This window comes from Saccopteryx leptura, chromosome 6 (assembly GCF_036850995.1).
Source record: "Saccopteryx leptura isolate mSacLep1 chromosome 6, mSacLep1_pri_phased_curated, whole genome shotgun sequence".
In the NCBI taxonomy this organism is placed as follows: domain Eukaryota; kingdom Metazoa; phylum Chordata; class Mammalia; order Chiroptera; family Emballonuridae; genus Saccopteryx; species Saccopteryx leptura.
In genome coordinates, this window is record NC_089508.1 from 35,354,602 (window position 1) to 35,370,730 (window position 16,129).

General features: G+C 37.8%; 1 protein-coding gene across 3 annotated transcripts in view; it reads right to left on the reverse strand.

Moving 5' to 3' along the window:
- The window catches only part of FUT8 (fucosyltransferase 8), a 236,677-nt gene that overhangs the window by 172,296 nt on the left and 48,252 nt on the right, over positions 1-16,129 (reverse strand). For all 3 annotated transcript variants that reach the window (XM_066342033.1, XM_066342032.1, XM_066342034.1), the window contains exon 3: positions 5,469-5,562. The gene's annotated coding sequence lies outside the window, so the exon portion shown is untranslated. The remainder of the gene's footprint in view (positions 1-5,468; positions 5,563-16,129) is intronic.

Here is a 16,129-nt window from a genome sequence, read left to right on the forward strand (position 1 = left end):
TGCAGCTACCCTATGTCTTTTGATTGGAATATTTAATCCATTTACATTTAAGGTTATTATTGATATGTAGTTGTTTATTGCCATTTTATTCTTTAAAGCTGTATTCCTCTTTTGCTATATTCTTTTCCCACTTTGATCTGCTTACAACAGGCCCCTTAACATTTCCTGCAGCATTGGTTTGGTTGAATTCCTTGAGCTTTTTTTTGTCTGGAAAGCTTTTTATTTTCCTTCAATTTTAAATGATAGCCTTGCTGGATAAAGTAGTCTTGGTTGTAGGTTCTTGTTCTGCATTACTTTGAATATTTCTTGCCATTCCCTTCTGGCCTCAAGTGTTTCTGTTGAGAAGTCGGATACCATCCTTATGGGAGCTCCTTTGTAGGTGATAGCCTTTTTTTCTCTAGCAGCTTTTAATATTTTCTCTTTATCACTTAGCTTTGGTATTTTAATTATGATGTATCTTGGTGTAGATTTCTTTGGGTTACTCTTTAATGGAGTTCTCTGTGCTTCTTGAACTTGTGAGAGTTTTTCCTGCCTTAATTTAGGGAAGTTTTCATCTATGATATGATTGAACAAAGTCTCTATCCCTTGTTCTTTCTCTTCTTCTTCAGGAACCCCTATGATGCAGATGTTATTTCTCTTCATGTTGTCACAGAGCTCTCTAAGAGTTTCCTCGGACTTTTTGAGTTTCTTTTCTTTTTTCTGTTCTGCTTCCATGCCTTCATTTATCTTGTCCTCCAACTCGCTAATTCAATCCTCAGCTTCATCCATGCTGTTTTTAATTCCTTCCATTGTGGTCTTCATTTCTGATATTGTAATTGTTATCTCCAACTGATTCTTTTTTAATATTTCAATGTCCTTTTTTATACTTGCTATTTCTTTATTTAGGTGTTCATAATGACCATCCATTGTTTTTCTAAGATCCCTAAGCATCCTAACAATCATTATTTTAAACTCTGCATCCAGAAGTTTGGTTTTTTCCATATCACTCAGTTCATTTCCTGGAGGTTTCTCTTGTGGTTTCATTTGGATTGCACTTCTCTGTCTTCTCATTATGTCTGTGTGTTTGGGTGTATTGTTTCTAGAGCTGGTTGAGTCTAGGCTTGGTGTTGTCTGCCTCCAGTTTTCAGTTGTGTTATTTCTAGGTCTTCTTGTGTTAGCATCAGCTGTTATTTGTAATCCATTGTGGGATTTGGCTTTTCTAGTAGAGCTCTCAGAGATATTCTTTCCTCCACTGTGTCCCACCTACTAATGATACCATAAAAGGCATTTTTCATTTCTGTTAGTTTTTTTTTTATCTCTAGCATTCCTTGATTTTTTTCTTACCATTTCCATCTCTCTAACTTACAGTACCTATCTGTTCTTCCATGTTGTCTGCTTCTTCCATTAGAGCCCTTGGCATATTAATCATAGTTTTAAATTCCTGGTCTGATAATGTCAATATCTCTGCCATATCTGAATCTGATTCTGATGGTTGCTTTTTTTTTAAGTAATTTTTTTTTGTATTTTTCTGAAATGAGAAATGGAAAGGCAGAGACAGACTCCCGCATTTGCCCGACTGTGATCCACTTGGTAAACCCACTAGAGGGCAATGCTCTGCCCATCTGGGGCATGGCTCTGGTTGCAATGCCTGAGGCGGAGGCCATGGAGCCATCCTCAGCACCCAAGTCAACTTTGCTTCAATGGAGTCTTGGTTGCAGGAGGGGAAGAGATAAAAAGGAGAGGAGGAAGGATGAAGAAATAGATGGGTGCTTCTCCTGTGTGCCCTGGCCTGATTGCTGTCTCTTTTAAACTATGTTGTTGTTGTTGTTGTTTTTGCTTTTTAATATGCCTTATAATTTTTTGTTGGAAGCCAGATAAAATGCACTGAGTAAAAGGAACTGTATCAAATAGGTATTTAGTAATATGGTAAGGAGTGAGGGGAGAAGCTCTATAATCCTATAGTTAGGTCTCTGTCTTTTAGTGAGCCTGTGCTCCAAGGCTGTTACCTTAATAAGTTCTTTTCAGTCTCTCACTCCCCACTCCCACCATTATGGACAAAATGGCTAGAACAGGCTAGAGATGGTTATTTCTCTTCCTCCTGGTCTGTTAGGCTCAGATAACACCATAACAGATTAAGGCTCTGGTAAAATGCTTTCTCCTGATGCTAGATCTTATTAAGAAAAACAGAAAGCTTTGACATATTTCCAAATGGTTATTTTCCCCTCCCACTACAGGAAGCACTAGGGAATTTTTCTCTAATACTCACTGTGAAGACCTAGAAGTAAAACCATGACAGTGTGGTAGCCTTCTATTACTGGGTCTCCCTAGAATTGTAACCAATTACACTTTATGTTTTCCTACCCAGTTCTGGTTCCCTTGGAGGTTTCTACTCCTGAGTTTCTGCTAGGGTGAACTATCATTCTCTTTATTCACCTGTCTTTCCAATTTGGGGGAGGGGGCAGCAGTTTCCTTGTGACCTCACTTCTCTGACATACCTAAGAAGATCTGTTAAATTTTCAGTATGTTCAGTTTTTTCTACTTGTTAGTAGAATATAGTGATAACTCCTAACAGTTCTTTACATGCTGAACCAAGAACCATACACAAAAAAATCTCCATTTTCAATCTTTACCTTCACATTTAATAATTGATAAAAGTGTTAACATTCTTATGATATTAACAGGAAAAAATGAAAATCCGAATTTGTCTCAATGGCATACCAATTGCCTAAAATATGATTAATAATAGTGTTTACCTTATATATAAGGTCTACCGGAAAGTTCTGTCCGTTTTTGGAATAAAACAAAATTCAAATTTTTCTTACCATTAGTAAACTTTATTAAATAATATAATTGCCATTATTATTAATGATTTCTTGCCAGTGTGAGGGCAATTTGTATATCCCATTTTTGAAAAATGTTTTCTCTTTTGATGCGAAAAATGGAACCAGTGCTTGTTTGATATCTTCTTCATTTTTGAATTTTTTTGCCCTTCAAAAATTTTGTAAGGACAAAAACAAGTGATAGTCAGAGGGTGCTAAGTCTGGGGAATATGGTGGATGCGACAGACATGCTTCTGTAGCATTTCTTCCTTGTTAAAATTCGTAAAAATTATAGTGGCGTAAATGAACTTTATCAGTAGCTATGGGTACACTATGGCTTCACACATAAGACTAACGTGAATCAACTTTGTTTTAGTTAATTTGCTACATCAGTATGTATACATTAAGTGATAAAAATAGAGAGGCACACATGCGCCAAATAAACTTGCTTATGCGTCAAAACTTGTGATAGAAACGGACAGAACTTTCCGGCAGACCTTATATAATGCTAAAATGTCAATTATTAAACAATATACTTCATCCTTTCTTTTTTTAATTTATTTATTGATTTTAGAGAGAGAAGAAGGGAGGAGGGTGGGAGAGAGAGACAGAAACATGGATCTATTCCTGTATGTGTATGTGCCCTGACTGGGGATCAAACCCATAACCTTTGAGTATCAGGACAATGTTGTAACCAGCTGAGCTATCCAGCCAGGGCTTCTCCATCTGTTCTTTCTGAAGCAGTTAAAACATGTGGACAAATATTGTAGAAATCATGATTACAAACTAAAATATTTCCTAAATAAAGACCTAAATATTAAGTTTCCATTAAGGACTTCTTTTAAAAATCTATGAGTACATACTAAAATTCACTGGCTACCCTTACTGTTCAATTAATTTGTGAAAAATAAAGCCTGTTTCTTCATTCCTAAAATAGAATTACAATCCCTTCTACACAAATAAAACTTTAAGAATCTTCCTCTGCGCCTGACCAGGCGGTGGCACAGTGGATAGAGCGTCGGACTGGGATGCGGAAGACCCAGGTTCGAGACCCCGAGGTAGCCAGCTTGAGCGAGGGCTCATCTGGTTTGAGCAAAAGCTCACCAGCTTGAGCCCAACGTCGCTGGCTCAAGCAAGGGGTTACTTGGTCTGCTGAAGGCCCGTGGTCAAGGCACATATAAGAAAGCAATCAATGAACAACTAAGGTGTCGCAATGAAAAACTGATGATTGATGCTTCTCATCTCTCTCCGTTCCTGTCTGTCCCTATCTATCCCTCTCTCTGACTCTCGCTCTGTCTCTGAAAAAATAAAAAATAAAAATTTAAAAAAAAAAAAAAAAAAAAAAAGAATCTTCCTCTGGAAGAAAATAATCAGTAGAAAGTGAAAATCTATATGTGAAATTTGACATTTGGATGTCAAATTCCCAAAATTTGCTGTTATTGTGGAATTAACCTGTATCAAACTTAATTTCCTTAGGAAATCTTTATCCACTGTAGAGTGCTGTCTGTTCTTATAGCAAGAAATACATTTATATTTTTTCAAGATCACTCTGTAAAACAACTCATTACCTTTTATATTACTGACTTAAATTTTATTCAATTGAATTTTAACATACTTAACCAAAAGCATGCTGGTTAAATAAGATGAGTGTATCTAATGCACCTTAAGGAATTTAAAATATGTTGCAAAAAAAGCCTCCAAACATAGCAACAACATGAGAATGGTCAAACCCAAGAGAACATATTAGCATTAATTCACTTCACACATATGTAAATTTTATTTTATTATTTCCACATCTGGGAATAATATTGTGTACCACTAGGTACACAATAGGCATTTCTAGGGCCTTTATACAGTGAACAGATGGTGGGTACACCATTACAATATTAGGAGCTAGGGTAACATGCTAAGGAATTATTAATAATGTTGCTCTTCAGCCAGAGGATAGCTACAGACTTGGATAATGTTCCTACAGGGATGATGAGGAATTAGAGTGATGGTCACAAAAAGAACTGGGAAAAGTGATCACAGTAACAAGTGAAAGATTATATATAAGCTCCTAGAAAAAAGATTTATCTGCCAAAAAAACAGTTGTCAAATAAGAATGAAGATGGATGCTTGTGAATGATAGAAAAGAACACTCTAAAAGAAAAGTTCCACTCAATCTGCTAAATATAAAATATATTCCTGAAACCCCAAAACAAAGTCAGTATTTAAGTGAAACTGAGACTTAGTATTTAATATAGTTTCTAGCTAAAGTAATAACCAACAAAATAAATCCAACTATGTCATTTCATAAGAGCTGAAGAAATGAAAATATCAAATGCAAAAAAAAAAAACAAAAAAAATTAAGACTTAGTCATGTTGGGTGGTCACATATGTAAAAACAAACTAACTACTCAGGTGAGAATGGTTGTGTAAGAGATAAGATAGCCTAGAAAATACAGCACAGAATGTAATCCTGCTCCAAAAAATGATGTGTAGGTCAGTGTATCATCACTAGGGCTAAATAATGTATTCTCAGTGGAATCTTTTGAGAAAGTGATACAGCATCAATAAATAACAGTGTTTTCTATGCCTAAAGAGAAAAAGGTTCCCTAACTTTTAAAAAGAGAAAATTCAGATTTAATAACAAAGTTATTTTAATATTAAATGTGAAAAATGGCTTACCTTCCTTCCCCTAAAATATAAGAAGCTGATGAAACCACATGATACTTCCAAAGAAAGATATTATTGCTTGAATCTGGGTCACTGAAATTACCAACTGTTCGAAATGAGACAAAAGAAAGGGGTAACATTAATTATCTATGATTATACATTTCTTTTGTTGTTAACATGAAACATATCTCATATAAAACCTCATAAGGTCATTCAAATGAGATACCTGTTCCTAAGTTTGAATTCTCCAGGGATAGCTCCTTTGATACAGAGATTGAACAAATAATTAACTCTATTTAAACAATTCTGGATCACCCAATGATCAAGGTTTTGTTTGTTTGTTTAATTAAAAAACTTTCTTTAATATTTACCATTATCCCACTTTAATTTTTTGTCTAAAAAAGAATATGAAAGTTCAACTAATACAAAAAGGCCCCACTTAAAAAAAAAAAAAGGCAGGGGAGGGGGTGAACGGGGAACAGGACAGGAATATCCAAACAGCTTCAAGGACAAAAAGCATGTTACACACCATATTATATTTACAGTTCCTCATCTAGAATTCAACCAACATACAACTGCAGCAATCAGCCAAGCTTAGCAAATTAAAATAACAGTAATTTTGACAGATTACCTTCTATAAATATTCAAATATGAACATTTGTGTGCATGCAAGGTTCTCTATCTGCCAATCAAAATGTTTTGTTTAGGTTCCTAAACTTGGGCTTTCTTTTTTTCACCTTTCTTTTTTATAGGAATCCCCTGATCTTTTACTTTCATTTTAACTCTTTTTACCTAAACTGATAAACAGACCAATCATGCCTCTATTTATAGCCTTAATTATTATCCATTGACTGAATTAAAACTTTTTTTAAAGCTTTTTATTTATTCATTTTAAAGAGAGGGGAGAGAGAGAAGGGCTGGGAGGAGTGGGAAGCATCAACTCCTAGTTACTGCCCATATGTGCCTTGACTGGACAAGTCCAGGGTTTCAAATCAGCAACTTCAGCATTCCAGGTCAACCCCTTCCCCACTGCACCACCACAGGTCAGATGAAAATTTTAAGGATAACTTTTACATATAGCAGTGTTTTTCAACCCCGGTCCAAACAAGTGGTAGAAAAACACTGATATAAAGCATCAAGAGACAAAAAAGAAATTACCTAGGAAGTTTGAAAATCTATCTGTATCCAATCCTCTATCGAGGGACACTTTGGTTGTTTCCATGTCTTGACATATATATTATAGAATACTACTCAGCTATAAGAATTGATGAGTCTGACCAGGCGGTGGCACAGTGGGTAGAGCGTCAGACTGGGATGCAGATGACCCAGGTTCAAGACCCCAAGGTCACCAGCTTGAGCATGGGCTCATCTGGTTTGAGCAAAGCTCACCAGCTTGGACCCAAGGTTGCTGGCTTGAGCAAGGGGTTACTCGGTCTGCTGAAGGCCCCCAGTCAAGGCACATATGAGAAGGCAATCAATAAACAACTAAGGTGTCGCAACAAAAAACTAATGATTGATGCTTCTCATCTCTCTCCGTTCCTATCTCTGTCCCTATCTATCCCTCTCTCTGACTCTCTCTATGTCTCTGTAAAAAAAAAAAAAAAGCCTTAAAAAAAAAGAATTGATGACATAGTGCCATTTATGACAACATGGATGGACCTGGAAAACATTATACTGAATGAAATAAGTAAATCAGAGAAAGCTAAGAACTGTATGATTTCACACATAGGTGGGATATAAAACAGAGACTCATGGTTACAGATAAAAGTGAAGTGGTTGCCAGGGGGAGGGGGATGTGGGGATGTGAGGATGTGGGGGAGGGGGTATAGGGGAGGGTGTAAAGAGGGACAAATATAAGGTGATAAAAAATAATTTGACTTTGGGTGACGGGTATACAACATAATCAACAGATCAAATACTATAGAAATGTTTACCTGAAACCTATATACTCTTATTGATCAATGTCACCCTGTTAAATTTAATTTTCTAAATAAAATTTTTTTAAATAAAAAAAAGACATAAAGACAAAAGGAAAGACTCAACAGGGGTGGAGGGAGGGGGCAGAGACAGCATCTTAAAGAATGGCAGCTGAAAAAAGAAAACTTTTCATTAATGCAATCAGGTATGCCTTAGTGGAGTAAAACCCAAATGCAAAGAACAATTAACAGCTGCATAAATTTGGGCTGTATTCAAAGTTCCATTAAGACAAACTACCATTGCTTAACCAGGTGGTGGCACAGTTGATAGAGCGTCAGGCTGGGATGCAGAGGACCCAGGTTCCAAAACCCAAGGTCACCAGCTTGAGCACGGGCTCATCTGGCTTCAGCGTGGGCTCATCCAGCTTGAGCACGAGGTCGCTGGCTTGAGCATGGGATCATAGATATGACTCCATGGTCACTGGCTTGAAGCCCAAGGTCGCTGGCTTAAGCCCAAGGTCGCTGGCTTGAGCAAGGTGTCACTTGCTCTGCTATAGTCCCCCCGGGTCTCAAGTTTACTTTATTGTGAGAATACAACACATAATACACATAACATACAAAATATGTGTCAATCGACTGTTTATGCTGTTAGTAAGACTCCCAGTCAACAGTAGTTAAGGTTTTCAAGAGTCAAAAGTCAGGCACGGGGGTGGGGGGGGGGGGGGGAGGGGGGAAAGGGATAAGGAAAGGGGGAGGGGGAGGGGCACAAAGAAAACTAGATAGAAGGTGACAGAGGACAATCTGACTTTGGGTGATGGGTATGCAACATAATTGAACGACAAGATAACCTGGAGTTGTTATCTTTGAATATATGTATCCTGATTTATTGATGTCGCCCCATTAAAAAAATAAAATTATTAGGAAAAAAAAAAGTCAAGCACCCCTAACCTCCACATTGTTCAATGGTCAACTGTAGTATGAAATTCAAACCAAATGTAATTTTTGAAACCTATAGATACCCCTACTTAATCAAGGTAAGGCATCTGATGCATGGATTTGTTCACTCTCCTTCTACCTCCTATTAGTCAGTTTCTTTTAAACACATATGCTATTACTGAAACTCTGTATTCAAAACAGCATCAAAAATATGGAAGAATAGTCAACTTATTCAGAGGTATATACCCTTCTGTTCCCACCTGGAAAGAAACAATTATATTTTAATACCTCTAACTAAGATTGTTCAAAATATTTCTAGAAAGTCAGGCAGGTTTGCAAGAAACTCCTGAAGATCATTCACCATTCGAACACCCAAATCCAGATCCAAGCCAGATCAGTGGTTCTTAAAGCAGGAAAGGAAGAAAAGTCTGATCTAGGAATCAACAACGTCAGCCTTCCCTGAAAGCTTGTTAGAAATGCAGAATCTCTGGCCCTATCCAGCGACATACTCAGTCAGAATCTGCATTTTAACAAGACCCCCAAATAATTCATGTAGACATTAAATTTTAATTATTTATTTATTTATTTTCACGAGAGAGAGAGAGAGAGAGAGAGAGAGAGAGAAAGAAGGAGATTGGGGGGGGGCAGACAGGGATGAAGAGAGAGGAGAAACATCAACTCATAGTTGCGGCACCTTAATTATTCATTGAGTGCTTTCTCATATGTGCCTTGACCAGGGAACCCCAGCCGAGCCAGTGAGCCCTTGCTCAAGCCAGCAACCTTGGGCTCAAACTAACACCCTTGGGCTTCAAACCAGCAACCTTTGGGCTCAAGCCAGCAACCATAATGTCATGTCTATGATCCCATCTCAAGGTGGTGAGCCCATGCTCAAGGTGGTGAGCCCATGCTCAAGCCAGTGACCTCAGGGTTTTGAACCTGGGTCCTCAGCATCCCAGGCCAACATCCTATCCCGCCTGATCAGGCTACACATTAAAATTTTAGAAGCTCTTCAGAAAGAATATTAGAATGAAAGAGAAGGTATAATCCTCTTATTCAAAGATTGGTTCCCACTACAAGCCGCCATTTGGCCAATAAGCAACCAATTTTTAACCTCTGGTTTATAGCATCATTATTCCTACCACAATTTTTTCCTTTATTTTTTTTAAATAAAAAAGTCTTGAAAAACAGAAACCTGTCAAAACCCAAAGAAATTAAGTGTCTAATGATTAAATCTCAGGTCCCAAGAAAGGCTACGACAGAGTTACCTTACAGCAAGTTGTCCTGTCTCATGCCCCCAAATCACATTAACTAAGCAAGTTAACTGTAAAACAATAGTAACTCTCTCATTCCAAATGTTAGACACTAAGAGCATATGGTATTCTGGTGGCAAAGAAAGAGACCAAAAAAACCAAAATGCTATCGTGTAAGCAGAGAGGAAAAGTCTATAGGATCTGTGGCCCACACTTAAAACCAAGAAGATAGTATCTCAAGAGGTTACCTATAATGCCAAAATTGTCAATATTTTGGGGTAAGTGATAAACATACCAATATGTACGTGAGGCTACCCTATAGAAGAAAAAAATTTAGTAATAACCACTCTGTTATCTACATTTGGAAATAACTGAAATCCCATATTAGGAGATAGTTTCCTCAATGCCTCTCTAATTCACCCCTATAGAAAAGTAAAGTACATAAGGTTATTATTATTTTTCACAATGAAACAGGCACGATGTAAATTTAATATGGTTTTTCTCCTCTTCTGTATCTCATCGCTTCTAACTTCTAAAAATGTCCAATTTGCTCTGTCATTATAGAAATAAAATTTCCAGTCTCAGCAAGACCCAAACGTTACTTCTGAAAATGTTATAGATAACTTTTAAAGGAGAGGTCAAAGGCTGTCAATAAAAGGCCTACTAGAAAGTTTTAACAATTCATGTGAATTCTAAATAGCATGACAGAATAGCCAAAGTTTCAAGAGACAAACAATAGTATTGTACTGGCAAATAAAATGAGGGTTTGTTGACTGATTTGAGCAAGAGAGAGAGAGAGGGAGAGGGAGAGGGAGAGGGAGAGAGAGAGAGAGAGAGAGAGAGAGAGGAACATCAATCCGTTCCTGTATGTGCCCTGTCCGGGGATTGAACTGGCAACCTCTGCACTTTGGGATAATGCTCTAACCAACCAAGCTATCCCCAGGGCTAGGATGAGTTTAAGCTATATGCAAAGTTATATGAGTAGTTATATAGCAGAGCAACAATTTCTAAGATGTTTTAGCTTCAATCAGACCAAGCATGCCCCTAAAAGAAAAAAAGTGTACAATACCTTTTCCATTAACAATGACAAAGCCCTGATGACCTAGTTTCTGAGAATGAACAGATATTAAAAACAGATTCCTTAACCCATAAATGTTATTAAAGTAGATGCTGGAGGCAGAAAGATTTGGAGGCTGAAAATATCAATGCAAAGACTCACTGAAATGTAGTCTTCCGAACATCTAAGTTTAAAATTATGAATTCAAAGTAATTCATTGGTCCCTTCTTTACATGAGATTTTACATGACGAATTTAAGAAAGCTGAGGTCCATATGAAGAAGCTCTGTAGGGATGCAACGTGATTTCCCAAAGAATGAATTAAGACTTTCCAGGAAGCCAACACAGAAAAAAACCAGAGTATTCTTGGGAGGCAAAGCAACTGTCAAAAAACACAGAAGCTCAGCATTCCTGATATGACTTTTTTTTTAATTGATTTTAGTGAGAGAGGAAGGGATAGACAGAGAGAAAGATAAGAATATCGATCCAGTCCTGTATGTGCCCTGACCAGGGATCAAACAACAACCTCTGCACTTCAGGATGAAGCTGTCTGGTCAGGGCCTGATACGACTCTTTAATCTGACTAACAAAACGACCCACACCAAAACTTCTTGCAAATTTTCATTAGATTTGAATTATTCATATTAGTCATGTAAATTATTTGAGTTATTTTTCCCTTAGAGTTAGCCCAGAAAACTACTCTCTTCACCTCTCACGTAGTTTCATAATGGTAGGTCCTCAATTTGCCTTTCCTACCCTATTAAGTACTAGAAAGACAGTACTTTAATAATAAAGTAAAATATGATATATATATGAAAAATAAAAATATATCTCAAGTGATTTACTAAATACTGGTTAAATGGATAAATATCAACACATCTACAATAATTATAACATAGAAAAATCATATTTATTATACATTGTGTCCGTAAAGTCATGGTGCACTTTTGACCGGTCACAGGAAAGCAACGAAAGACAATAGAAATGTGAAATCTGCACCAAATAAAAGGAAAACCCTCCCAGTTTCTGTAGGATGATGTGGCAGCATGTGCACATGTGCAGATGATGATGTAACATCGTATATACAGCGGAGTAGCCCACGGCCATGCCAGTCGAGATGTGGACAGTACAGAGGAAAGTTCAGTGTGTTCTGTAGCTCGCTAAATTTGAATCCATGACCAAAGTGCAACGTGAATATCGGCGCATTTATAACGAAGCATCACCACATAGGAATAACATTACTCGGTGGGATAAGCAGTTGAAGGAAACAGGCAGTTTGGTGGAGAAACCCCGTTCTGGTAGGCCATCAGTCAGTGACGAGTCTGTAGAGGCTATACGGGATAGCTACCTAAGGAGCCCTAAAAAAATCTGTGCATGAGCCCACATCGAACTGCACTGAATAGGTATGAAACTGGGAGAGTTTTCCTTTTATTTGGTGCAGATTTCACATTTCTATCATCTTTTGTTGCTTTCCTGTGACTGGTCAAAAGTGTACCATGACTTTATGGACACACTGTATATCACATGTAAAATTTAAGTGGAAAAAATTTACCATTTCTACCATAAAATAGAAAGCTTATTATATCAGTGAAAAATAACTATTTAAAAATCACTAGAATCATTTCTTCATCATAAGGAAGAATTAATTAAAAAGAAGATTCTCAAACTTCAAAGTGAATCAGAATTATGTATTAAGCTAGTAAAATTACAGAATCTGGGCTCCATGACCAGAGATTCTAATTTATAAAGTCTGAGTTCCAGAGGATAAACCCAAACTCTATATTATTTTCCCATTGACTTGAAAGAAAGAGAGAAAGGGAGAGACAGAGAGAGGGGAAGGGAAAGAGAGTCAGAGAAGCTCGACTTGTTCCACTTAGTTGTTTCATTTAGTTGTACACTCACTAATTGCTTCTCATACATGCCCTGACCAGGCGTCAAACTCGTGACCTCAGTGCAACAGGTCGTTATATCCACTAAGATATCCGGCCAGGGACAAAACTCTATATTTAAGTAAGCTTCTTAAGTGATTATCATGAAGATTATCCTTAAACTATACTTTAATATACCCATATACTTCATTTTCAAACCACTGTCAACTTCCCAATGTCCTTTAAGTCTCATCAGAATTTAGAGCCCCCTCATCTTAAAACCCTCAACTTCTGATTCAACTATTGTACATGCTTAGAACTAACACAGAAAAAAATAATAGCAACCAATTACTGGACATATATTACTATGAGCCATCTATATAATCTGTAATATACATAAGAATGAAAATATACTGCATGTAAAGTACATGACACCATGTCTGACTAAAATTTTTAAAAACAAACACTAAATTTAAATAAATGTTACCTTCCTGAGCAAATTCTCTGAACACAACTGAATGGTGATATTTTGCAGCACCATACTGCCCTTCGCTCTTTGTTTACTATACACAGAGGGAGAATAAGCCATCTTTTTGTAATTTAATCACAAATTTTTAAGAACACAGCAACAGCATCAATCCTTGATCTCCTAATGGTATATAAGTACACTTGTCCAGTAGTCAGTAGGCAAATATGGCCATTAGGTATGTGAAATATGGCTAGCTTGAACTGAGAAGTACTATAAAGTGTAAAATACACACCAACTTATTAAGGAATAAAAGAATGTAAAATATTTCACTGATTTTTTTTTTTTTTTTTTTTTTTTTTTTTTTTTTTGGTATTTTTCCGAAGTTAGAAGCGGGGAGGCAGTCAGACAGATTCCCGCATGCACACTACTGGGATCCACCCAGCATGCCCACCAGGGGCGATGCGCTCCATTGCATTGCAGCCGGAGTCATTCTAGCACCCGAGGCAGAGGCCATGGAGCCATCCTCAGTGCCTGGGCCAACTTTGCTCCAATGGAGTCTTGGCTGCAGTAGGGGAAGAGAGAGATAGAGAGGAAGTAGAAGGGGAAAGGGTGGAGAAGCAGATGGGCGCTTCTCCGGTGTGCTCTGACTGGGAATCGAACCTGGGACATCCACACACCGGGCCGACACTCTACCTCTGAGGGCCTGATTTTTTAATATTAATTACTTGTTGAAATATTTTTAATACATTGGTTAAATAATAAATATTATTAAAACTAATTTCACCTCTTCTTATTTAATATGGTTATCAGAAAATTTATCATTACATACATGGTTCACATTTCATTTCTGTTGGACAGTGCTAATCTGTAAACCAGTGATTAAAAGCCTTTACTAAAATATTCATATATCAAATTTTAATGCTTACAACACCATAAAATCTAGCATTACCATAGCCTAACCAAACTTCCCTCTCCCCTGACTTACAAAGTAAATAGATATTCAGTTTCCTTCCTTTCTGATACCTTCACTCAAGCTTAAAATGTTGAATAAATTCTATTATATTTCACATCCTCCACTACCCCACCCTACCCAAGTTACTAGCCTTAAAATATTCACCTTTTACCTCTAATGGCCATCACACTTAGAGAAGGGGAGGCAGAGAATACTTCCCAAAGGAGCCTCCAGATTATCTCTAAGAAGCAATATGTGGCAGTGTTAAGGGTTTGGTTTTTAGAATCAAATCGCCCTAGCATGAACATGGCCTCCCACTGCGCAAAGCACTAGAGCTCAGTTCCTTAGTTTGTAACAAAAGTAAATATTATATTATTATTAAGTTATTGCTTAGTATTGAATTAATATTTCATTCAACTAATATTTAATATTAAAATATCAATATCATAGGTTGTGATAAAGTATAAGAAAAATTTAGAACATTTAGAACAGCACTTGGGACTTCAATGCTAATAAATATTAGCTATTACTGTTATCATTATTGCCTTTTTTTCCTACTTTCTAAATCTGTCATTCTCTTTTTTGTGTTTATGGCTGCCCTATCAACGGGTTCTCTCCTCAATCAAGCCTGTATCCAATAAAATGTAAAGAACACAGAACAAATGAAGGTAAGGGGGCCCCATTTGGAGCTGACAAAAATGAAAAATTGCATCCTGACCAGGTGATGGCACAGTGGATAAAGTACTGGCCAGGGATGCTGAGAACCCAGGTTTGAAACCCCAAGGTCACTGGCTTAAGCACAGGCACATGTGTCTTGAGTGTAGGCTCACCAGCTTGAGTGCAGGATCATAGATATGACTCCATGGTCACTAGCTTGAGCCCAAGGTCATTGACTTGAGCAGGGGGGTCACTGGCTTGGCTAGAGCCCCTCCATCGAGGCACATATGAGAAAGCAATCAATGAGCAACTAAAGTGCTGCAACTGTGAGCTGATGCTTCTCATCTCTCTCCCTTCCTGTCTGCCTGTCCCTGTCTGTACCTACCCCCCCTCTCTTGGGGGAAATAGAGAAAGAGAGAGAGAGAGAGAGAAAGAGAAACTGCAAACACAGAGCCTGGAAGAAAGTTTACCGCGTCACATAAAAGAAAGATTCCTTACTATGAGAAAAAGTCAAGCTAATTCGGGACCCTGTAAAAGGTATCTTTCAAGTAGGGAGTAAATATTCCTAAAGCCTCCCTTTAATCCTCTAGCCCCTATCAAGGTATTCAACTCAGATGTGAAAATCTGGAACCTACCCCTTTGCCAATACTCATCAAATCTAAAAACTGCACATATTTTGTGGCTGCTTGACTTAGCTACTGACTTCTTACTGTACACCTAAAAAGTCAACAAGCTCCTATCTACAGCTATTTGAGAGCCCAAGTATAGACTTTCACTATACAGCAATGCAAATTTAAAAATCTGTCCAACTATATGTTTGAAGCATACATATTTTTTTCCTTTTTTTAGCAAGAGAGACAGAGTGAAGATAGGGACAGACAGGTTGGAAGGGAGAGAGATGAGAAGCATCAATTCTTCATTGTGGAACCTTAGTTGTTCATTGATTGCTTTCTCATATGTGCCTTGATGGGGGGGGGGCTGCAGCCAAGCCAGTGACCCCCTGCTCAAGCCAGCAACCTTGGGCTCAAGCCAGCAACCCTGGGGGTCATGTCTATGATCCCACACTCAAGCCAACCACCCCACACTCAAGCTGTATAAGCCTGAGCTTAAGCCGGCGACATCAGGGTTTTGAACCTGGGACCTCTGCATCCCATGCTGAAGCTCTAGCCACTGAGCCACTGCCTGGCCAGGCATAGGTCAACTATATTTTAATAATAATAAACAGGCCCTGGCCAGATAGCTCAGCTGGTTAGAGCATCGTCCCAAAGCACAAAGGTTGCTGGTTCGATTCCTACTCAGGGCATATACAAGATCAGATCGATGTTCCTGTCTCTCTCTGTCTCTCTCTCTCTCTCTCCTTCCTCTCTTACTGAATCAATAAATTCAAAAATATTTAAAAATAATAATAATAATAAACAGTGTGTGTAGGCGGGGAGAGAGAGAGAGAAGTTCTGTCCACTCTTACCTAAAAGCTCAAAATGCTTACTTGGTCTCTGGCGGCATACCAAGTCTCACGGACTTCAGCAGATTCAGGTGGGTAGCTCTTTATAGCCAAAATCTAGGTCAGCT